This window comes from Mustelus asterias, chromosome 4 (genome assembly GCF_964213995.1).
Source record: "Mustelus asterias chromosome 4, sMusAst1.hap1.1, whole genome shotgun sequence".
Taxonomy (NCBI): Eukaryota; Metazoa; Chordata; class Chondrichthyes; order Carcharhiniformes; family Triakidae; genus Mustelus; species Mustelus asterias.
The window spans coordinates 126554038-126579728 of record NC_135804.1 but is presented as its reverse complement, the minus strand read 5'-3'; the positions used below and the strand labels follow the sequence as shown (position 1 = coordinate 126579728).

The following is a 25691-nucleotide window of genomic DNA, read 5'->3' as shown; positions in this document are numbered from 1 at the left end:
TTGTGCTGAAAAGTCCCTGGCGTGATGCACGAACCTTACCTTTCTTCCTCCACTTCCTGCATTTCCAACATCTGCTCAAGTTTACGTCCAGTTAATTAGAAGAACCTGTTGCTATTGCGGTTAGAAATAACTGCCAATGTCACTGATAACACTTCTGTGACACAGCTTAGGACATTTTATGGTGTTAATGTCACCTGTATGTGGTGCAGTGCAAAGAGTCACAGCAATGGTGGCAAAAACAGTGCTTGGAAAAAGAAAGTTACACAATTTACAAGGGTAGAACAGGGGAGTGAGACTGACTGCTCCACTGAGAGCTGACATGGATGTAACTGACTGAATGGCCTCTTTCTGTGTTGAAATGACTCTGTGACTCTCTTGGGCAGTAGGTCAGAGAGAAGGTTTGATGGCACAGTGGTTAGCACTGCTGCCTCTCACCAGGGACCTGGGTTCGATTCCCGGCTTGAGTCACTGTCTGTGTGAAGTTTGCACGTTCTCCCTGTGTCTCCGTGGGTTTTCTTCTGGGTGCTCCGGTTTCCTCCCACGTTCTGAAAGACGTGCCGGTTAGGCGAATTGACCCGAACAGGTGCTGGACTGTGGTGACTAGGGGACTTGGAGGGCTGAAGGGCCTGTTTCCTGTGCTGTACTGTTCTTTGTTCTTTCACAGCAATTTCATTGCAGTGTTAATGTAAGCCTTACTTGTGACTAATAAATAAACTTTAAATTTTATTTTAAAAAGTTTGCTCAGGGAGTTAGCAATAGGATTTGGAAAGTGAGAGAGGGGTGGTTTGGGAAGTGAATTACAGATGGTGGCGTCATAGAGCATGAAGACTGACCGAGGGTGGGGCTCACAGGGGATGGAAACCATGTCACGAATCAACAGTAACAACATAACATTAATATAACACCCAAGACACATCCCAATGCACTTCACAGCAGCATAATCAAACAAGAATTGACACCAAGATGGAGATTTTAGGATAGACAATCAAAGCAATGTCTTAAAGGAAGTGAGAAACAGAAAGGTAGAGTGGTTTACAGAGAGATGCCAGTCAAAAGAAGGTGTGAGATGGGATAGTGGGTGAGAAACAATTTCAGAGGGTGGGAGGGTGGAACACAGTCACGGAGTGGGTATGATGACAATAGCGGTGATCTGGAAACATAAAAACTAGAAGCAGGAGCAGCCATTCGGCCCTTCGAGCCTGCTCCACCATTCATTTTGATCATGGCTGGTCATCAAATTCAACGTCCTGATCCGCCCTCCCCGCCACTGTGCCCCCCCCTCCCCCCTCACGCCCCCAATATCCCTTGATCCCTTTAGCTCCAAGAGCTATATCTAATTTCTTCTTGAAATCAGACAACGTTTTGCCTCAACCACGTTCTGTGGTCCTGAATTCCACACATTCACCACTCTCTGGGTAAAGAAATTTCTCCTGTTTGAATTTTATAAGTTTCAAGAGATCCCCTCTCACTCTTCTAAATTCCAATGAATACAATCCTAACTGACTCAGACTCTCCTCATGTGACAATCATGCTATCCCTGGAATCAGCCTGATAAACTTTTGCTGCAGTCCCTCTATTGCAAGATGATCCTTCCTCAGATAAGGACACCAAAACTGCACACAAAACTCCAGGTGTGGCCTCACCAACACCCTATACAGTTGCAGTAAAACATCCCTATTCCTATACTCAAATCTTCTTGCTATGAAGGTCAACGTACCATTTGCCTTCTTTACTGTCCGCTGTACCTGCATGCTAAGTTCAGCGACTGATCCACGAGGACACCAAGGTCTTGCTGAGTATCCACTCTCTCAATTTACACCATTTCAAATAATAATCTGCCTTCCTACTATTGCTACCAAATGGATAACCTCACATTTACCCACATTATACCACATCTGCCATGCTAATGCCCACTCACTCAGCCTGTCCAAATCGTGCTGAAGCATCTTTGTATCCTCCTCACTGCTCACCCTCCCACTCGACTTTGCATCATCTGCAAATGTGGAGATAATACATTTAGTTCCCTCTTTCAAATCATAAATACATAATGTGAACATTTAGGGTCCTAGCACATATCCCAGCAGAACCCCACTAGTCACTGCCTACCAATTGAGAAAATACCCACTTATGCCAATTATTTGCTTCCTATCTGATAACCAGCTTTCTATCCATCTCAAGACACACCTGCAGTCCCATGGGATCTTGTCAGGATGGAAGTCAAGGTGGATTTCTGGATGGGCTGGGATTTGTGTGGAGATGAGGAGCGTCCAAAACAATTAAACCTGGAAGTGATGGAAAGGTAAATCAAGGCGCTTGTGAATTAGGGATTAAGGAAGGGTCCCGAGCATGTGACGTCCTGAGAATTTAATGGATCAGGTTTGGGATCTGAATCAATGGTTAACCCATGAATAGGGATGGTGCCCTTATGGCTGAACAAGCTGCCCAGAGTATGTGATGGAGAGAAAGAGAAACTTCGATGTGAAGTTTCAAATGGAAGCTGGACTGAACTGGATGCTTTCAGCTTTAATGCTGTAATATTCAGCTGGAGAATGTTCTGGCTTGCCCAGGGCTCCAACTGAAACAGAGAAGTCATGGAGGTAATGGAACAAAGGGTGGAGCTAATGAGGTTGAATTCATGTCATCCATGTAGAGAAATAAATTTATCTCCAGGAATGAAATGGAGGCATCCCCAACAGTGTGTGCCTGATGCCCTTAGTCCACCACAGTGGAGCTTATATTTGCAGCCTGCACACAATAGAAATAAAAGTCCAATGAAAAGCTGTACAATACATTACAGACATTCCTGTCATGCAACTCGAGCATTTGAGCTATGTTCTGGTTTCTAAGCTCCTATTTGGAATTTGCTTTTTTTTTCTCTTCCCCCATGTCTCCAGATGATATTAAATTTGGAGCGAAATAACTATAATGTATGAAAAATAAATTCTGACATTTGCCACCAACGAGCTTGCATTAATTTAACTGATTGTATTTACAAATTTTGTATTAATCCGTTAGAGTTTAATTCCATTCATAACCAAGAACTCGATCTTAGTTTTAAGAATACAAGGCAGATTGAGTTGGATTTTGTAACAGGATTTATTACTTTGTCCAATTATTGACAAAATTGGCATGGTTAGCACACGTTAACACATACTATGATGACTTGCGGTTGAGTTAATCAAAAGGACAATTGATTATCCAAGGAAATGTTTTGAGATAATTGGGAATTGGTTGAAAGAGAAAAATCAACAGTTTCTAATCGGAGGACTGCTGGTGGATTGGGAAGATGAAGTGAGTGCCCTAGGGATGTGTGCTAGGTCCACAGATTGGAAATCACTTGGATTTTGAATCGCAATGTGAGCCGGTGATGATACTAACCTAGGAGAACAGCTGGGCATGAAGATCTGCAAGCCAGTAAAACTGTGGCAGAAGTTCAATGCAGTGTTGGCATATTTAATAAATGGCATTAAATTAGATGGTGTAGAGGCAGAAAGAGATCTGGCAGCGATAGCAAACCAAGCAGTGTCACAATGGAACAACAGTTAGCAAACCACACAGAGTGCTGAGCTATATCGTCCAATCAATAGGATGTCATCTGCTCTTTTCAGGCCACATCTTGAATACTGTGACCAATCGCAGCACAAACATTCATGTGAAACATAAAAGACTTGAAACTTGATAACGCATCAACCATACTTATCTCTGTGTAATGCTTCCAACATCTGGTTAGCAGCAGTTACCATTATGTTTTTTTTTTCTTATCGATTCAGCTAAACAAATTTCAAATTGTACATTTCCAACGAGGAGTTTGATGATTTGATATAATGACTCCATTTACACTGGCATCCCCCACATTTCACATTAAGAGAAATATTCCTTCTACTGATCAGTGAGAACTGATTCAAGGAAGTCCAACTGAGCGACCCTTCAGTCCTGAAGTCAGGAGTGGCATTTATGTTTCATCCATTTACTGTATTTCAGTCACTTGCAGTGAGCTTGTATTATCTGGCAATAAAACAATCTGGGGTAGAAATTTGTATGGTGCCCTTTTTCTGTGCGTGAAATAGGAGTGATGAATTCAGCAGTGGATTTAAGTGGCAGTTGTCGGTTCTAAGCTAAAGTCATGGGCACTATTTCTGGCTATTCTTAGAGGTCTAATGCTTGTCGCAGGACCCCAGTGTAAGATTGTTCCCTGATAAGCATGGGCCTGCTTTGGCAACTCCCAGCAGCCAGAGCACTCTTCCTGATTTCCCAGTCCTTGTGATGGCCACTTCACATTGCACCACCCCACCTCTCCTCCCACACCCCCCCTCCCCGCCCCCCGCTCCCAACCAAGGACACAAGTCCCCTCGCCAGAACTTACCAGAAAGCTGGAGTTCATTCTTTTCACGGGGAGTATTACTTGGGATACTCACTCAAAAGATGCTGATGAAGCCTGAATGAGGCCCAATTCCAGGCCAGACGAGACCTCTCTGTTAGGGCCTAAAAACGTGACCCAGATTAATTTCTGTCTCCCTGAATATTTTCTACAAAGCAGTAGGTGGGTATCATTTACCTTGTTTTTGTCAGTTATAACCCTGAATCTGTAGGCACACTCACGGATTTGAGAAACAGCAATAGTATGAGCTATTTCTCCTTTTTTTCAACAGGAAAGCCCCTCTGTTTCCTTATATATAGAAATACCAAAACTGAAGTTGTGGTAAGAAGCTTAGCCAATGAACCTGGACTAATTTTGATGCTGTTGTTGGTTTATCTGTGCAAAAGGGTACAAGAGTTTGTCTGCTTTGCTTCCCAATTGGTTGAATTTTAACCAAGACAGAATTTGTGCTGAAGCAGAATTCCAACTGCAACAAGGACGATAAAAATCAAGTGATTGTCCACACGTGCTGAGTAGTTCATCACATGAAACAATTGAGTGGAAAAGATAAACAGGGGATTTTTGATTTGGTGGAAAAACTGTGAGATTACACTGCCAGATTAGAGCACTAACAGCCTAACTTGATCGCACCAGCATGGTGCGTGGGACCCGCCTACTTAATTTACACGTGTTTAAAGATATGACAAGGGAAGCTGGTAATGGAGCCGGTTGCTGCACCCTGCTTTTCCCACGTGAGTTGACACTTAATCAAAAAACGAGACAATTCTGCTCTCTGTTTGTCAGTCTCCTGTCTTATCTCCTTTGCCAAAATCTTGCTGGCGTTTACGCCAGTGGGATCTTACGGTCCTGTCAACAGCACATCCGTGCCATGGGTTTCCCGGTGGTGACGGGTGCGTTCAACAGAAAACCGCACTGACAATGGCGGGACCATAAGATCCTGCCGTCAGCGAGCAGTGCGCCACCTCCTGCCGTCGTGAAACAGGCCGTAGAACAATCCCACCCATTATCTTTCTCGTTACTCTCTGTAATCTTCTCTTCGACCCAATTTTCTGTTTCAGCATTATTCGCAATTCTCTTTCCATTTCTGTGTTTTCCTTGGCCGGAATTTCCCGGCCGTTCTCGCTGGCCGGATCATCTGGTCCCACTGAGGGTGCACCCCCGTCATGGTTTCTCTGGCCACATTCAACGGAAAACCCATGTTGACAGTGGCGGGGTTACACAGAAAATCCTGCCCTCTATCTAATGTAGGCTTGATTTTAACTCGGTACACACAGGTTTCAATTGAAGTAGAATCTCTGTTTTCTCTCTTTTCTCAGTCTTGTTGGTTAATGTTCCTTTCCTACTTCACTCTCGCAATTTTGTTATACGCTAGAATTTGCAATGCATTATCTGATTGTGTGGGTGTTACAGACAGAATAGCCTTCAAATAAGAATTAGATAAAGACTTCACAGAATCACGGAACTGTTACAGTGCAGAAGGAGGCCATTTGGCCCACTGTGTCTACACCAGCTCTCCAACTCAGCATCATGAGTTAAAGCCATTCTCCTGTCTTTACTCAAACACCTGCATTGTTTCCATTCAAATAAGCATCTAATGGCCTCTTGAATGCCTCGATTGAACCCGCTTCCACCACACTTCTAGGCCGTGCATTCCAGACCCAAACCACTCACTGTGTGAATAAGTTTTTTCTCACATCACATTTACTTCTTTTGCAGATCACTTTAATCTGTGCCCTCTCATTCTTGATTATTTTATGAGTGGGAACAGTTTCTCCCTATCTACTCTGTCCAGCTCCCTCATGATTTGAACATCTCTATAAAATCAAATCGCTTCTTTGCCTTCTTCTCTCCAAGGAGATTAGATCCAACCTCTCTAATCTACCCTCATAAATGAAGTGTCTAATCCTGGAACTATTACTTTAAACCTTTTTTGCACTCTCCCCAATGCATTTACACCCTTCCTATAGAGTAGCGCCCAGAACTGTACACAATATTCCAACTGAGGTCTAACTAGTGTCTTGTATAAATTCATTATAATCTTGTTCTTTACTCCTGTCAATAAAGCCCAAGGTATTATGTGTGTTATTAACTGCTCTCTCCACTTGCCCTGCCACCTTCAATGATCTATACACCCAGATCCCTCTGCTCCTGCACCTTCCTCAGAATTTTACCCTTTATTTTATATTGTCTCTCCATGTTCTTTCTACCAAAATGCATCACCTCACATTTCTCCACATTGAACTTCATCTGCCGCCTATCTGCCCACTCCCCCAACTTGTCTATATCCTTTTGAAGTTCTACACTGCCCTCCTCAGTTTACAAAACTTCCAACTTTGCATCATCTGCAAACTTTGAAATTGTCCCCGCTACTCCAAGATCTAGATCATAAATATATATCAGGAAAAGCATGGGTCACAATACCGACCCCTGGGGAATACCACTACAAACCTTCCTCCAGCCCAAAAAAATCCCTTGAGCATTAATTTCTGATTTGTATTATTGAGCTAATTTTGTCCTCATATCCCTTTTATTCCATATAAATATAACCTTTCTGACAAGCCTGATGTGTGACACTGTATTGAATACCTCCTGAAAGTCCATGGACACCACATCAACAGCACTACCCATATTGACACTATCTGTTACCACTTCAAAAGACTGCAACAAGTTAATTAAATGCGGTTTTTCCTTTAGAAATTCATTCTGGCTCTTCCTAATCCACTCACATTTTTCTATGTGACTACTAATTCCATCCTGATAACTTTTTCTGGAAACTTGCCCACCATTGATATTAAACTGCCTGATCTGTAATTGCTCGGGCTATCCTTACAACCTTTTTTGAACAGGGGTGTAATATATATAATTCTCCAGTCTTCTGGCACCTCCCCTGAGTGTAAAGAAGGCTGGAAGATTATGGCCAGTGCCCCTGCAATTTCCATTCTCACTTCCTTCAACATCCTTGGATGCATCTCATCCAGTCCCAGTGCCTTCTCAACTTTCAGTACTGACAGTCTATCAACACTTCCTCCTTATCAATTCTGAACCCTTCTCAGGGCAGAATTTCTTCCTCTGCCACCATGGCCTGTGTAGTGTCTACCTCCCTGGTAAAGACAGATGCAAAGTATTAATTTAACGCCTCAACCGTGCCCCCTGCCTCCATGCGTAAATTCCCTTTAAGTCCAAATCAGCCCTACTCCTCCTTGTATCTCCCTTTTACTATTTATATTCCTACAGAACACTTTAGGAATCATCATTATGTTGACTGCCAATTTTTTTTCTCATAATCCCTCTTCGCTTCTCGAATATGCTTCTTCACTTCCCCCCTGAACCTTCTGTATTCCTCTTGGTTCTCAACTGTATTTTCTAACTGAAACCTATCATAAGCACATTTTCTTCCTTATCTTAATTATTATTTCCTTTTGCATCTAGGGAACTCTAGGTTTGTTTGCCCTACCTTTCACTTATAAGGGAATGGGCGGCACGGTGGCACAGTGGTTAGCACTACTGTCCCACAGCGCCAGGGGCCCGGGTTCAATTCCATCCTAGGGTGACTGTCTGTGTGGAGTTTGCATGTTCTCCCACTGTTTGCGTGAGTTTCCTTGATGCTCCGGTTTCCTCCCACAGTCCAAAGATGTGTGGGTTAGTTTGAATGGCCATGCTAAAATTGCCCCTTAGTGTCAGGGAATTAGCAAGATAAATGCGTGGGGTTACGGGGATAGGGCCTGGTTGGAATTGTTGTCGGTGAGGGCTCGATGGGCCAAATGGCATTGTAGGGTTACCTTGACTGTGTCTGGACCTTTTCTGTTTTGAAGAAACCCATTGTTCAGCTAAATTTTTTCCCATCAACCTTTCCTTCCAGTCTAACCAGCCCAAGAAAGTGTTGGGGGGGGGGGGGGGGAGGGGGGCGCGGTGGGTGGAATGCAGGGCATGAGTGAGGAAGTGGGGCAAGTTGGATTCCTCTTCAAAAAAGCTAGCGTAGAGTTGATGAGAGCAGAATGGCTTCGTTTTTGAGTTGTAATCTTTTGTGATTCTAATATAGCTGTGTCAGTAGGAGCATGAAGAGGGAGGGATAATCTGAGGTTTGTTGTGGAGGAGAGGGGGGGGGGTGCATTCCTTCTAATTTGGTGATTGTTTTGGAGAAGGAGGATTCGTTCCCTGAGCATGTTGGGGTTTGTGGGGGGAGGGAGGATAAGTGGGCTTTTGATTGTGCACAATGGCAGGGGGGGGAGATGGGATGGCAAGGGAAGATGGCAAACTCGGTGAGCTGAGAGAAACAGTCTTACCCTTTCCCGACCTCCAAGCAGTGCTGTAAAAGTACATACCTTTCCTTTCATCCCCCCAACCACTAACAGCATACGCCCTCGCCCCAAAACACCCGCATCCTGAACTGTTGGGTTTCCTGAGACCAGGGAGGCCCAGCCAGCCTAGGAAACAAGTTCAATGTGAGGCATGCAGTCTCATTATGATAGTTCTGATAGTTAAATGGCCAACCATCCCCCAGGTTGACTGCCTGCCTTCTTTTCAAACTCTGCTAAACCCAGAATCAGGTGGATTGGGGCCTCGTAAAAGATTTTTAAAGTTTTTACATCTCACTTGACCCTAACTGACTTATATTTTAGAAGTGACCCCCTATGATTCTATACTGACTCCTGGGGGACCCCACCAAGTTAAAGTTAAAGTTTATTTATTAGTCACAAGTAAGGCTTACATTAACACTGCAATGAAGTTACTGTGAAATTCCCCTCATCGCCACATTCCGGCACCTGTTCAGGTCAATGCACCCTAACCAGCACATCTTTCAGACTGTGAGAGGAAACCAGAGTACCTGGAGGAAACCCACGCAGACACGGTGAGAATGTGCAAACTCTGCACAGACAGTGACCCAAGCCAGGAATCGAACCCGGGTCCTTGGCGCTGTGAGGCAGCAATGCTAACCACCGTGCCACCATGCCGCCTACACACTTTCTACTACACACCTCCCTCGAGCCTGAAGCATATCTATTCATCAAGACTCCCTGCCTCCTATCCAAATATGTATCCAAGTTGTCACTGCCCCTTGAATACCAGGTGCTGCTATTTTCTGTATAAGTCTATTATGTGGCACTTTATCAAGTATCTTTCGAAAGTCCATATATATGGCACCTTCCATAATCACCCCTTTAAACCACAAAGCTAGGAGTCCTTTTGGCCTCTCAATGAGATATAAACGATTTCAAGGTGCTATTCACGAGACAGCAGGGATAATCCCCCCGCCTCCTCCCCCCCCCCCCCCCCCCGCCCCCCCAGTGTCCTGGGAAATATTTATCTTCCAACCAGCCACTTAAATACTATCACACTGCTGAATTAATCACAATATTTCCATCATTACCACAGTGGTAATGATGGTCTAGCAGACGCTTCAAGAGTCTGCTAGATCAGCTGCAACATGGTTTGAGGCGCCCTGCGGTCATGAATGGCACAATATGATGCAAGCTCTTTCTTTCAGATTGGCAGGAGAAAATGATAAGGAGATTTTTAGAGATCTGGATGATGAATCTCAACCCTCTTAGATCTATGCTTTCAGGATGAGTTTAAATAGGGTTGTGACAAAGCACGGAGGATTCCATTTGCTCAGAAGTGTTTGAAATGAGCCAATCCGAATAGGTTCTGGAGTGTACCAAAGCCAAGGGACGTTCCCTGTTGGGCTATATCAGGTCAGGCACTGAGGGTCTCTTGATAGTCGACTGATCATCAGTCACTGTGATCTTACCTTCAATGCCAGAGTAAAGAAAACCCCAAAACACAGGGTGTTGCTGACGTGAACAGACTCTGAAGCTGTGGCCATAGTGGTTAAGATTGAAGATGAAACAGGTCTGTCTCAGAGTCGACCACAGGCAGGAGCAGCAGCACGCAATCGATAGCAGGAACTGCAACTCCCAACAAAATGTGAGGAAGCAATCTCACGTTATAAATAGTTTGCTACATTTTCCTCCTCTCCCCCTCATCTCAGCACAACTATGTGAAACATAGTGAAACTATCATTTAAATCCAATCTGGTTTATTCAAATTGATTGGCAGATAGATGCCCAGGAATGTGGGGAGGGCAAAACTCCCTGGGAAATGCAGTAAACACAGTAAGAGGTCTCACAACACCAGGTTAAAGTCCAACGGGTTTATTTGGTAGCAAAAGCCACTAGCTTTCGGAGCTGATGCGCGTTATCACACACGAGGCTTGAGATGCTCAGGAAATAAAGGCTTTTATTTGCTGTTACAACGAAGCTACTAATTATATACACGATCCCAGACTGAGGGGTCCCAGACAGAGCAGTGACCTTTATACCTCTCCCAGGAGGCGGAGCCCGACTGGGATGTACCACAATAACTATAATACAAGGTGTAACAGCCCAACCCTAACCCCAACAGCAACAAGTAGAACAACCCATCCCTAACCCCAACAGCAACATATATACATACTTGTAGTACTGGCCAGACCCTGGCTCAGTCCTATCTAGTGGGAACCAACGATGGTTCACCACAGGAGCACTGCTCCTTCTTCAGGTAAGTGGGAGTTCTGTTCACAAACAGGGCATATAAAGACTTCTTACTATGTTTACCCCAGTCCAACGCCGGCATCTCCACATGAATGCAGTAAAGCCAGGATGCAAAGGCCCTGCAGAATTGAACAACAAGACTTCACTATCATTTTTTACTTCAATTTCTCTCCCAGCAGCCTCCCAAATGGACAGGGTGGGATAGCCAGCAGCGGGAGTCGACATCTTTTGGTGATAGACCCCAACACTCAGAGGAGGCCAAGGTGGCAGATCAGGGTCAAGAGGGGTGGGGTGGGGGAGGCGCATAGGTGGGAGATTGGCTGTGATCTCAGCATTGAAGGTATGAGTACTTTGTGGGGTTGGGCAGGGAGATCTGTGACTGTGGCAGGGTAACAAAGAGGACAGCCACAGACAGAGGGGAGGCTGGAGGTTTTCTTGAGGGTGAACTGCTGCTTTTCCTGGCCATTAACAGTGCTGTAAAAAATAACTTCCCTTGTTCTATGTTCTATAGCTTGATCTTGGTTTCAGATAAGGCTCAGCACAACATCGTGGGCCGAAGGGCCTGTTCTGTGCTGTACTTTTCTATGTTCTATGTTTGTTGAGCTGATAGATCTCTTCTCCCACTTGCTGCTGAGTTTCCTAAGCCCTGGGAAACCCTGAGAGCAACCAGTAAATTTAAATCAGCCTCTCAATTGCACAGTGGGAGCCTGATTTAAATACGTTCATGAAACATTCAATCTTTCCATAGCCTAATACTTTCCTATCACAAAGATTTAAATAAAAATTCAAACCACACCTGTTTGTCATTTGTGGGAGGGGTACGAGAGGGGTGAGGCAGTGTGTGGCTATGGGATTTAATATTAAGGCCATTAACTCAGAGTAATATCCTGGGGTGTTGTGGACAGTGAGGTATTGGGCAGAGGGGGAGAATTTCCATCCTTAGGCATGCAACTTAGTGACAGGGTGCACACATACCATGGGTCAGAAAAGAAGGACTAAAAATAAAGGATAAAACAGAACCGTATACAGAAGAAGATTATTACAAGCAACATACAATCCCTCAGGGTTAGTGTACCAGTGAAGCACAGGGAAAAGAGAAAGAACTCTGGGAATAGGGAGGGGAGGAATCATACCCAAAGTCCTGAAGTACGTTAAGGTGAGTATATAGACAGAGGCTGGAATTTTCTGGCTGTTCACACCAGACAGTCCACCCTCGCCGCAAGTTTCCTTGGTGGTGTGGGATGGGACCTGAAGATTCCGCCACCAGTCAATGGCACGCCACCTCCTGCTGCGGGAAACATGTGGCGGAAAGGCCAGGGAATCCCTCCCCAGAGTTTTCAGGCTGACACGATGCTTTATGGTAGTCGGCACAGACCCAACGTTGCATCAATGTGAACATTTCTTCCACATTTCTTCCACATAAATATTAGCCGAGAACAGGAGCTCTCCACCAATTCGAGCAACGTTTTGGGAGGAACCAGTTTTGAGCACCTCCTGTGCCGGCAGTGGGAAAGTAATTGAATGCGCACAGGTGACACACCTGAAGTCTCCCAAATGCTGGTTTTATTTGGGCTAAGACTTTTTTGTTTGTTCTTGGGGTGTGAGTGTCACTGGCAAGGCCAGCATTTATTACTCATCCCTAATTGCTCTAGAGAACATGGTGGGCTACCTTCGTGAAAGCTGCCATGCATGTGGGTGAAGAAGCACACACATTGTTGTTGGTGATGGAGAAAATTATTCTCTCTCCTGATGAACAAGTCCTTCACCTCGTTAAAAGTTAAAGTTTATTTTATTAGTCTCAAGTAAGGCTGACATTAACACTGCAATGAAGTTACTGTGAAATTCCCCTAGTCGCCACAGTCCGGCGCCTGTTCGGCTCAATGCACCTAACCAGCACGTTTTTCAGACTGTGGGAGGAAACCGGAGCACCCGGAGGAAACCCGCACAGACACGGGGAGAACGTGCAAACTCCACACAGACAGTGGCCCAAGCAGAGAATCGAATGCAGGTTCCTGGTGCTGTGAGACAGTAGTGCTAACCACTGTGCCACAACAAGCACAGTGGCAATGAAACTGATGGCACTCTGAAATATCGTGCTGCAAAGTAAAAAGCAGCTTAACTTACTGACCAAGTCTGCCAGTTTATTGAAATCTGAATCTATAGGTGATTGGAATTTGAATCTATAGATAATTGAAATTTGATCTCTAACATAGTTCACTTCCATTCCAACATTGGAAATGTGTTGAATTTTAAGAAATCAATTTAATGGTTCGCTCTTTGCAATATGATTGGCTAATCCAGGCCAGGCTTCTTCAGGTTTGTTCTCTATTATTAATACAAATTTTTGGAACAAACAATATCTAATGGAAAGATTGCGGAAAAAAACAAAGGCATCAGTGGCACTGCTTGGGACAGTTGTACATAAATTCTGAAAATCCACTTGAGGAGAGCGGTCTTTGTCATTTCAAATGTATAATCAGGAAGTTCGTTTGTAGATTCTGAGCTGAGAAGCTGCAGAAACTTGCGTCTGGACATCTGGGGTTTCAGTTCATTTTGAAGTTTAAAACAGAAACAACAAGGGTCGTTTTACATCCCCACCCTCCACACAAAATGGATGGATCTGGGTCAGGTGGGAGATTAAAATGTTAATCTGAAACAGGAACCGGAGCGCAGTGGTTAGCACTGCTGCCTCACAGCGGCAGCAATCTCTGTTCGATTTTGGCCTTGGGTGACAGTGTGGAGTTTGCACGTTGTCCCCATTACTGCGTAGGTTTCCTCCGAGTGCTCCGGTTTCCTCCCACACTCCAAAAATGTGTAGGTTAGATGGATTGGCCATGCTAAAAAATTGTCCCTTAGTGTCCAAACACGTGTACGTTAGGTGGATTAGCCATGATAAATGCGCAGGGTTATGGGAATAGGGCAGAGGAGAGGGCCTGGGTGGGATGCTCTTTCAGAGAGTTGGTGTACTCTCGATGGGCTGGGTGGCCTCTTTCTGCACTGTAGGGATTCTATGGTTCTACGGAATACAACCTGTTTCGAACTTGCCATCTTCCAGTACTGAAGGAGGTGGGACGAGAAGCAGAAGACCAGCCCACTCTCTGGAGACAGGTCAGTCCTTGGAACTTTTCGAAGGCCTGCACTTTAAGTGATTCTTTTATTAACCCATGTTGGTCGTGTTTCATGAAGCTCAGGACATTCGGCAAGTAAAAGCAGGCGGGATGAGAGGGATCTGTCAGGTGGGTGCATTTACACCACTGCTGAGGTGGAGGACAGGCCGCAGTGAAGTCTAGCTGACCTGTAATTACCCTGCCACCCTCACAATCTCCCCACTCTGCCTGAATCCCACCATCTCCAAACCCCTACAATCTCCCTTTGGCTCCCTCATTGTGATCATCTGCCTCACAGTGTGCAGTTTAAATCCAAATTTCCCAAACATGGCTCCTCCCTGCCACTCCGAAACCCTGGCCCAATGAATATCAGGGCCAACCCTCTCAGTCATGTTCACGTGTGGTCAATCCCTCTGGAACTGATTCTTGGAAGATGTGAAAGAGGAATTTGGGGGTGATGCACCTGCTTTGTTGCAGTTTCTTCTTGTGCCAGCTGCATGATGCATACTTAGCACCTCCTGCTGCTGACTCAGTGATCAGAAACTCTTCACATGTAATGTCATGTGCTTAAACTTTGCCCCAGATGTGGTGAACATAACCTTCTTGTGCTAAGGTTCGCAATGCAGCAAAGCCTGTCCAGACCTTCTCACCAATTGGAAAATGAACAGGCCCTGGAATGAGGTTTTATGTCGGACTTGGAAGAAGGGATTTTTCGAATATCCTGCAGTTTTTAACTTGCCAACTTTACATCCATTTTTGGTCACTTTTCAAGCCAGAGCCAGGCTGATTGACAGGTGGGAGACCTGTTGGGTGGAAGGCCTATAGCCTGAGTCTATAACTGAGCTGAACAGGGAGCTGGTATTGTGCAGAGCGCAGTGATAGTAGATTACCATCTCAGGAGAGGGTCTCGATGGAGAGGATTGGGGGAAGGTTGGGTGGGGGGGCGGGGGGGTGGGGGGGGGGGGGGGTGGAGCAGAGGGTCCTGATGATAGGTGGAGCTGTTCAAATCACAGGGTGCTCTCAATTGCAGTGGAGGCGGTGGTGAACAGGGGGAGATCTCCAATTAGAGGGTGGGTCGGGGGGGCGCCCCATCGCAGGGTCTCTGATCACCCCGATCATGGGAGAGCAGGGTTTCTGACTGTGAGGAGCTCCGATTGTGATGCGGCTCAGATACCGGGGGCATGGGCGGGGGGGGCTTGGCCGACAATAGCCAGAGCGGGCAGAGGGGCAAATGGACTGTTCCAATGGTAGTGTAGGGAGCATGCATATTGAAATAGTGACTGGGGCAGTTGACTGAGTAACTTGAAGAGCCTGGAGGAAGTAACCCTGCTCCTTCAGAACTACAAGCAGTGCTACAAAGGCTGTCCAGACCATCCCACCTCATTTCATCTGTTGGGTTTTCCTGAGGCCTAGGAAATAGTTTCCATCAATTAAAAATTGAATATCTTTTATAGTGTATCTATGTGACCTCACTATAATATTTAAATGTCCAACCCTCCTCCTCCAAATGGATTGCTTGCCAACTCTTCATCCGACCTCCATTGAAAAAGGAGGTTCCAGGCCGGCTTGGTTTTAAATGACTCGACTCTGACTCGACCCCACCCCATTTGTTCAGATTCAGAACACTACTGTTGGATTAAAAGATCCTTAACAATAGGCCAAATAGTTCAATGTCTCTCCTCTCTAATACTTTTAGAATTAATAATCAAAAGCATTCAAAGAAAAAGAAAGGCCATTTGCATTTTCAATGGCCCCTAAGATATTTCTCCTGGACTGCTTTTAGCTTTCCCTTGGGAAATTAATCTTTAATTCTTGGAATGTCTTGGACCATCTTGGAGACAAGGCTACGGAGAAGCCGTGACGGTTGGAAAACAAGAGAAGACAAAATGAGATTGGAAGACAGGATGAAAGTGAAGAATAAAACACTGTCAGCCAGCGGTGATTCATTGTGATCTCACAGTTGTCACTTTTTCTTAACCACAGTTGGTTTGCTGTCCTAAATGAACCTCAGGTACAAGAGTGATGACAGAGAGCATCACATACCAAGGCTTTGTTCGATGTTGATAGCTGCCATAGGAGTACAGCCTTGATACAACAAAAAAATCATTTCACCAATTTGCATCAAGGGTCTGCAATGCTTAAGAAAGTGAATATTCTGATGCTCTCCTCAGAAAACTCTGCATTGGAATCATTTCCTGAAAGATTAACACTACCTGAGAACAGTAAATGTCAGAGAAAGTGTTCGTCTGTACAGCTCTAACAATGATTGTGTGCGAGGTGTTGGTGGCGGCACGGTGGCACAGTGGTTAGCACTGCTGCCTCACAGCATTAGGGACTCGGGTTCAATTCCAGCCTCGGGTGACTGCCTGTGTGGAGTCTGCATGGTATCCCCGTGTCTGCGTGGGTTTCCTCCGGTTTCCTCCCATACTCCAAAGATGTGCGAGTTCGGTGGATTGGCCATGCTAAATTGCCCCTTAGTGTCAGGGGGATTAGCAGGGTAAATATGTGGGTTATGGAGATAGGGCCTAGGTGGGATTGTTGTTAGTGCAGGCTCAATGGGTCGAATGGCCTCCTTCTGCATTGTATAGATTCTATGAACTCCTAATACATTCAATCCTGTGTGGACTGCAAGGGCTTTCATTGTTGTTTTCATCTGGCCTGAAAAATATCAGCTCTCAGTTCAGTTCAGTGCTACTAAATTGGTACTTCAGAGGCCTGGACTCCTTCCAGCTCAAATCTCACCATGGCAGCAGGGGAATTTGGGTTAAATTATGTAAATTTGGAGTAAGAAATCTGTCTCATAATGATGACGATCATTAAAAACTTATTTTGTTTGTTAATGCCCTAAAGGAAGGAAATCTGTCACCCTGACTGGTCTGGCCTACTTGTGGCTCCAGATCCACAGTAAGGTGGTTGACACTTCACCATCCCATGCTGCTCCCCCACCCCACCCCACCACCACCCCCACCACCACCCCTCAAAAATGTCCCAGTAAGCCTCTTGAGTTATATCCAAACAGTACAGAAAAGTTAAAAAGGGATAAAACCAGAGACTATCCAACATCGAACTAGGCATCAGAAAACCACAATGGCACACCCTGCCCAGTCAACCCAGCATCGTCCTCCTTGCTAACATCTGGGGGCTTATGAAGCAATTGACGGAGCTGTCCCACAGCCTGGCACACTCATGCTCACAGAATTATCCCTTGCAGCCAACATCCCACCCACCACCATTAGCACCCTGGGCATGTCCTGTCCCATTGGCAGGTCAGACCCATCAGAGGTGGTGGTACAATAGTTTATAGTCAGAAGGGAGGACCCCAAGGAGCTCACAACATTGTCCTGCTGTGGTGGGGTCCAGTACAGGAGATGGGGGGAGGGGGGTATGGGGGGGGGGGCGGTGGCCCAACCAAAGATCCATTGACTTTCAGTGGGACTGGATGATCCTGGCGGCAGGTAGGGCCAGAAAATCCCACCAATTGATACTGAATCCCATGGAATCTAACAGAATCAGATCAAGCACGTGCAATTAAACATCTAGCTGATCATCACCTCCCACCCTCCCACAGCTGATGGATTAGTACCACTCCATATTGCACGCCACTTGTAAGAAGCACTGCAGATGGCAAGGATACAGAATGTACTTTAAGTGGGGAACTTATGCCCAGTTGCAAGAGTGGCTCAGAGGTACCACTATTATCACAGAATCCCTACAGTGCAGAAGGAGGCCATTTGACCCATCGAATCTGCACCGACAACGATCCCACCCTTTCCCCGTAACCCCACTCTGACCAGGGCCAATGATGTTGGACTGGGGTGGGCACAATAAGAAGTCTCACGACACCAGGTTAAAGTCCAACAGGCTTATTTGGTATCACAAACTTTTGGAGCGCTGCTTCTTCATCAGGTGAGTCGTTGGTGGTAGCACTCACCTGATGAAGGGGTAGCGCTCTGAAAGCTCGTGATACCAAATAAACCTGTTGGATTTTAACCTGGTGCAGTGAGACATCTTACCATGGCCAATCAACCTAACCCGCACATCTTATTGACCGAGCTGGCTGAATCCTGAGAAAATGTCATCAGTTTACTTGGCCTTGTTCTCACCCATGTACCTGTCACCCATGCAGCTGTCCATGACAGTATTGACAAGACTGACCATTGCACAATCCTTCTGGAAATGAAGTCTAATATTCACGCTGAGGACACCTTCCATTATGTGTGCAACAACTACTACCTTGCAAAACGGAATAGATTCAGAATAGATGCTCAAAACAGCATCCATGAGACACTGTGGGCCATCAACTGCAACAGAATTGTATTCCATACACACAATCTGTAACCCTCACAGCCTCCCATTATCATCCTTGATTCAACGAGGAGTGTAGGAGTCCCCCTCCAAGTGAAACATCATCCTGACTTTAAACTATATCACCATTTCTTCACTGCCAGTGGGTCAAAATCCTAGGATGACCTCCCTCACAGCACTGTGGGTGTATCTACACAACATGGATTGCAGCGGTTCAAGAAGCTGGCTCAAAACTACCCATGATGTGGAGATGCCGGCGTTGGACTGGGGTAAGCACAGTAAGAAGTCTCACAACACCAGGTTAAAGTCCAACAGGTTTATTTGGTACAGATTTCCACTCCATCTGACGAAGGAGCTGTGCTCCGAAAGCTTATGGTATTTGCTACTAAATAAACCTGTTGGACTTTAACCTGGTGTTGTGAGACTTCTTACTGTCAAAACTACTCTCTCAGGGGAAATTAGGGATGGGCAACAAATGTTGGCCTTGTCAGTGACGCATACAAACATGAATGAATGAGAAGGAAGATTGGATAACAAACAGCTTTCCAGCCATGAGTTGCACAATAACAATTTGTTTGTTTAGATCTCATATGTAAGCCGTGGCTTCATCTTCTTGGCACGCCGCAAAGAAAATGCATGAATGAGCAAGTTTCAAGATGTTTGTATGTCTTTTGATGTTCAGTTGGGCTAACGAGCTGCAGAGGATGCAGCTTTAGCTGCTGTTAATATCTGTACAATGCATAAGTCTGAATCCTGTGCTGTGGTTTCATCACCCAGCCTTTTGCGTCATAAGTCTGCGATCAGCAGCTACTTGGTATAGCAACCGCTTTGTGTGTTACGCACATGATTCTTTAGTTTATGATCGTGCGGTGCTACCCGGATACTTGTGCACATTGTGGATAAGAAAATCAGGTTCTGGGGAAACTGAGTTTCTTCAAAGAACAAAGAACAATACAGCACAGGAACAGGCCCTTCGGCCCTCCAAGCCCGTGCCACTCCCTGGTCCAAACTAGACGATTCTTTTGTATCCCTCCATTCCCACTCCATTCATGTGGCTATCTAGATAAGTCTTAAACGTTCCCAGTGTGTCCGCTTCCACCACCTTGCCCGGCAGCGCATTCCAGGCCCCCACCACCCACTGTGTAAAATACGTCCTTCTGATATCCGTGTTAAACCTCCCCCCCTTCACCTTGAACCTATGACCCCTCGTGAACGTCACCACCGACCTGGGAAAAAGCTTCCCACCGTTCACCCTATCTATGCCTTTCATAATTTTATACACCTCTATGAGGTCACCCCTCATCCTCCGTCTTTCCAGGGAGAACAATCCCAGTTTACCCAATCTCTCCTCATAACTAAGCCCTTCCATACCAGGCAACATCCTGGTAAACCTCCTCTGCACTCTCTCTAAAGCCTCCACGTACTTCTGGTAGTGTGGCGACCAGAACTGGGCGCAGTATTCCAAATGCGGCCGAACCAACGTTCTATACAACTGCAACATCAGACCCCAACTTTTATACTCTATGCCCCATCCTATAAAGGCAAGCATGCCATATGCCTTCTTCACCACCTTCTCCACCTGAGACGTCACCTTCAAGGATCTGTGGACTTGCACACCCAGGTCCCTCTGCGTATCTACACCCTTTATGGTTCTGCCATTTATCGTATAGCTCCCCCCTACGTTAGTTCTACCAAAATGCATCACTTTGCATTTATCTGGATTGAAGCTGCTTCAGCTGCTTTGATATTCCCTCTCTAAGCCTCTCTGCTTCTTTACTTCTTCTTCCAACTGTGAGATGTCCCTTAAAAACGACCACTTAATGTGTCCGACTAACAAGTAAAGTAGCTGTTATGTTTAAAAGCACTCATTTTAAAGCATCTGGAACATTTTGCCAAATTAAAAGCATTACACAAATGAAAGATGTTGTTGTATTACTAGTGTGGTATTTCTGCTGTTGTAACCTCAACAGAAGGCAGTTTTTTTAGCAAAATGCCTGAGGGTGACTTTCAGAAGTTAGAGCAAGGACTAACTTCTTGTTAGTCCTTGCCGCTCTCTTGGAGAAAGCAGAAAGTGGGCTAATATTTACAAAGGGGAGGATCTCTGACGGTAAGCCAATGTTTGCGGTGGGTACTTGGGGCTCTGTGAGATTGTGCCGTTATGTGTCTGGGGCTCCATGGAAAGTGGCAGAGCTAAAAACTGGATTGTGCCATGACTTGGCACACGGGCCACCTTTCATGACCTTCCCATGCCAGCCCTGGTGCTGGCAGGCAGATCATGAATTTCATGCTGCATTCTTATTTACATGATTGTGGCATACAGTCATGCATGACTCATACCACGCAAGGCTAGCACAAGGCTGGCAGAAGGTTAGCCTCCTGCTCTTAAAGGCAGTCTGCCTCTCTTAAAGGGAAGTTGCACTGGTAAATTACAGGCTGCACATCACTGAAATTGAAACAATCAAATTGAAAGAAAATGGAACAAAGGACAGGCAGAGAGCTTAAAGATTCTCAGGTCCTGCAATAGAGACACTAGTGTCAGAGGTACATGCATGGAGAAAGACAATAACTCTGAGGGAATACCTACATACAAACATACGGATTAGGAGCATGAGTAGGCCACACCCCCGAGAGACTGCTCTGCATTTCAACAAGATCATGGTGGATCTCATTTTAACCCTCAATTTCACATTCCTTCCCAATCCCAATAATCTTTCACCATCTCGCTTATCAAGGATCTATCTACTTCTGCCTTAAAGATAGCCAAGGACTCTGCCTCAACTGCTTTTTGAGGAAGAGAATTCCAAAGTCTCACAATCGTTGAGAGAAAAAAACAATTCCGTCTTAAATGAGTGACCACTATATTTAAACATTGGATCTAGTTCTAGATTATCCCACAAGAGGAAACATTTTCTCCACATCCAACCTGTCAAGTCTCCTCAGGACCTTACGTGTTTCGATCAAGTCACCTCTTAGTCTTCTAAGCTCCAGCAGATGCAAGCCTAGCCTTTGCAGCTTTTCCTCATAAGTCAACCCGCCCACTCCAGGTATTAATTGAGTAAACTTTCTCTGAACTGCTCCCAATACAGTTACCTCTTTCCTTAAATAAGGAGACCAATTCTGTACACAGTAGTCTCACCATTGCCCTCTATAACTGAATTATAATCTCTCTACGCTTGCAAAAAAAAATCCTATTAGGTTTGTTGCACCTGCATACTGACCCTTTTGTGATTCATTCATTAGGACAGCCAGGTCCTTCTGCATCTTGGAGCTCTGCAATCTCTCACCATTTAGATAATATGCTTCTTTTTTTATTCATCCTGCTAAAATGAACAACGTCACATTTTCACAAGTGTGATAAGTCTTCAGAGTCAGAAGTCCTTTCACCAAAATCCCTTTATTTACAAACTCTAACAGCAGTACAGAGTCCTAGCAGTTAGCAGTCTACCACCAGGGGTGTCAGAGGAACCGACACTCCTGGCTAAGTACAAGGCAAATGCTCCCTGATTGGCCCTTCAATTGGATCTTTAATCAGGGACATCTATTGGTGCCAACCAAATAAACAAAATCAAATTAACTTAGGGACGACTCAAAAGGGGCAGCTTCCAAAAGGAGGGGAACCACCCAAAACAAAAGACAAAAACATCAAATTAAAATGTGATTAATGGGGTCAATAATGCACCCCAGTCCCTGTGGTGTCCAGCGGGCATGGAAGGCATTGACAGTGCCCTCGGACACCACATGCTCCCTCTCCAGGGACACCCAGCCGCGAATATAGCCACGGTAGAGGGGCAGACAGTCAGGTTGGACGACACCCTTGGTTGCCCACTGCCTGGACTTGTAGATGGCACACCTTGCCAGACCTGGGAGTAAGTTCACGAGGAGGTCCTCCTCCTTCCCCTCCGCGCCAGATGCCCTTAGATCTGGAGCGTGGGACTGAAGTGCAAACAAAACATCAACAAAAGGTATTTGAGGAAACTAAAAAGGGGGTGCAGCCTATAACATGCAACATGGTCCATGGACTCCACAGGGTTACAAAAAGGGCACGCTTGGGAGCCCATGGACCGGTATAGACTGTGGTTGTACGGGACTGCTGCGTGCAGCACCCTCCATCCCAGGTCCCCAAGATAGTGGGGGGGAGATCCCTCCGTAGAGGATCTGATATAGAGGGTCTGGTCTGATATCACCCCACCGTATCCCCATACAGCAGGTGTACTGCTGCCCTGCAAAGTCATCTGCAAAGTGGCCACCAAATCCATCCCGTGGGGATATCGCTCAGTGTACACACCCTGTCCCGAAGAAGAATGTGTGTTTCTCCTTCAACACTAGGAGAAACTAGTGACCCAGATGTAGCTGATCACTCGATGGAGTCCATGGACTCTGACGGTCGAGCCAGATGTGAAGAGACTAACGGAATCTTGAATTTCACTAGTTCCCGCCAAATATGCTGGAGGCTCCTACACCACCTTGGAGCAGCCCAGCAACCAAGTCTACCATCTGTAAATGTCAACAAGGTAATGACTCATTGCCTCCTTATGGGAAAGGCACTCTGTGGAAGGAAGTGAAAAAAGAAATAAAGACTGAGCAGAGAGCCTTTCAAAGCCATTTCAATTTCAGGTCGTTGCCCTGAACCCTTTGCTGCAGTGGAGTTGGAAAACGTGCTACAAAAAATCAAGCCTGCTATCGGCCATGACAACATTCCTCCTGAGTTCCTCAAGCACCCTGGCCCACATGCCTGCTGCTGATCAATTCTTCACAAGGGTTATCTGTGAAGGAAGACTATCTAAACTCTGGCACATCAGCCTCCCAAAATCAGGCAAAGACCAAGAAGCATTGCCACCACATCCCCAATATGGGGGTCCGGCATTCCTCAGTCCACCCCTGACTGTAAACACCAAACTTTCAAAGATCAGTACAACACAACAATTCCACCAGCTCAGCCGAAGCCTAAGTCATAAACACCTCACTTATTGACTGGCCCTTTAAATAATAGAGGTAAAGAGAACACCATCCACCAGGTACACGGTACATACTCTTGCAACTCGGCCAACGTTGTCTACCTGATACGCTGCAGGAAAGGATGTCCCGAGGCATGGTACATTGGGGAAACCATGCAGACGCTACGACAACGGATGAATGAACACCGCTCGACAATCACCAGGCAAGACTGTTCTCTTCCTGTTGGGGAACACTTCAGCGGTCACGGGCATTCGGCCTCTGATCTTCGGGTAAGCATTCCCCAAGGCGGCCTTCATGACACACGACAACGCAGAGTCACTGAGCAGAGACTGATAGCCAAGTTCCGCACACATGAGGACGGCCTCAACCGGGATCTTGGGTTCATGTCACACTATCTGTAATCCCCACGACTTGCCTGGGCTTGCAAAATCTCACTAACTGTCCTGTCTCTCACTTTAACTTGTGCTTAACGCTCTCTCCACTCACATTGTCTGTACCTTTAAGATTTGATTACCTGTAAAGACTCGCATTCCAATCATTATTTTGTAAATTGAGTTTGTGTCTTTATATGTCCTGTTTGTGAACAGAACTCCCACTCACCTGACGAAGAGGCAGCGCTCCAAAAGCTTTTGCTACCAAATAAACCTGTTGGACTTTAACCTGGTGTTGTGAGACTTCTTACTGTGTTTACCCCAGTCCAACGCCGGCATCTCCACATCATGAGTAATCAATAGTTACAGGGGATCTCCAGAGCTTGCTAATATTTACAGGGGATTTCTGTGGCTGTGCCAACTTTTACCAGTATCTGATCCATATGGAGCATCTTGTAATTATTCCTTGCAGTGGATGTTTCATGCAGCTGAAAATGTTAAGCTGAGATGTTTGGTAACTAAAAAAAAAGCATTTCTAGCTTCCTTCGGCAACCATGGAGAATTGATCACGTGTAATGGCGGTTAACTAGGTGAAACCTGTCTGCATTTGAGATTAACCATGAATCGCAGTATGCGGTATCAGATGTAAAGGACAGTGATGAGATTAAATGAGGCAACTTCCTCAAACTCCACAGTTGTCACAATAACTGTCAAATCTATCAAACGGCCCCCAGTTACCAAGAAAATTCTGAATTTGTTTACACTTCATTGCCCTCACAACAGGGCAAATTGAAGTAAAAACAGGAAATGTTCAGGGGGTTTAGGGGCATTCATGATGGCACAATGGTTACCACAGCTGCCTCACAGTGCCAGGGACCCAGGTTCGATTCCGGCCCTGGGCAACTGTTTGTCAGAGTTTGCACATTCACCCTGTGTCTGCGTGGGTTTCTTCCGTCTGATTTCCGTCCACAGTCCAAGGATGTGCAGGTTAAGTGGACTGGTCATGCTGAATTGCCCTTTAGTGTCCAAAGATATATAAGTTCGGTAGACTAGCCACGGTAAATGTGCAGGGTTACGGAAATAGAGTGGAGGAAGGGGGTGGGTGTGGTGGGCCTTTGGCAAGAAGTTCTATCGAAGAGTCGCTGCAGACTCCATGGGCTAAATGGATTCCTTCTGCATGTTAGGGATTCTATAGATCCTCTGATTCTATGGTCTGGCAGCATCTGTGGAGCGAGAAACAGAGTTCATGTTTCGAGTCCAAATGACTCTTCTGCAGAACTGAAGAGGGATAGAAATGAAATGAATGATATCATAGAAACCCTACAGTGCAGAAGGAGGCCATTCGGCCCATCGAGTCTGCACCGACCACAATCCCACCCAGGCCCTACCCCCACATATTTACCCGCTAATCCCTCTAACCTACGCATCTCAGGACTCTAAGGGGCAATTTTTAACCTGGCCAATCAACCTAACCCGCACATCTTTGGACTATGGGAGGAAACCGGAGCACCCGGAGGAAACCCACGCAGACACGAGGAGAATGTGCAAACTCCACACAGACAGTGACCCGAGCCGTGAATCGAACCCAGGACCCTGGAGCTGTGAAGCAGCAGTGCTAACCACTGTGCTACCGTGCCGCCCAAGTTGGCGAGGTGGGTAGAGGAGGTGAAGCAGAAAAGAAGGCCAGGGATAGGTCGGGGCTAGGAGGAGGGTGACAAAGATGTCATGGACACAAGACAAAGGGAGTGTTAACAGCACCATTAAAGACTAAAAAAGGTACTGATAGTGACATAAAGGTAAGATAACAGAATGTGTTCATAGGAGAACAAGGGTCAGTGCTCAGTAGAAGCAAAACTAAAGGCCAAGTGACAGATGGCCCTATGGGGAATGGTGGGAGGGTTTGTGCTGGGACAAGCAAAAGAAAACACAAAACAAAAAGGGGTCAAGAATGAGGAGAAAGCGCCCTTACTGATCATGTCAGAGTAAAGGAGGTTCGGGGAGATTGAATAGACTTGTTCAAAATTATGAAGGAGTTTGACTATGT

At 45.8% G+C, this 25691-nt stretch overlaps 1 protein-coding gene across 2 annotated transcripts in view; it reads right to left on the bottom strand.

The window, feature by feature from the left end:
* The window catches only part of LOC144492391 (putative G-protein coupled receptor 174), a 53698-nt gene that overhangs the window by 4201 nt on the left and 23806 nt on the right, over nucleotides 1–25691 (bottom strand). The window lies entirely within an intron of this gene.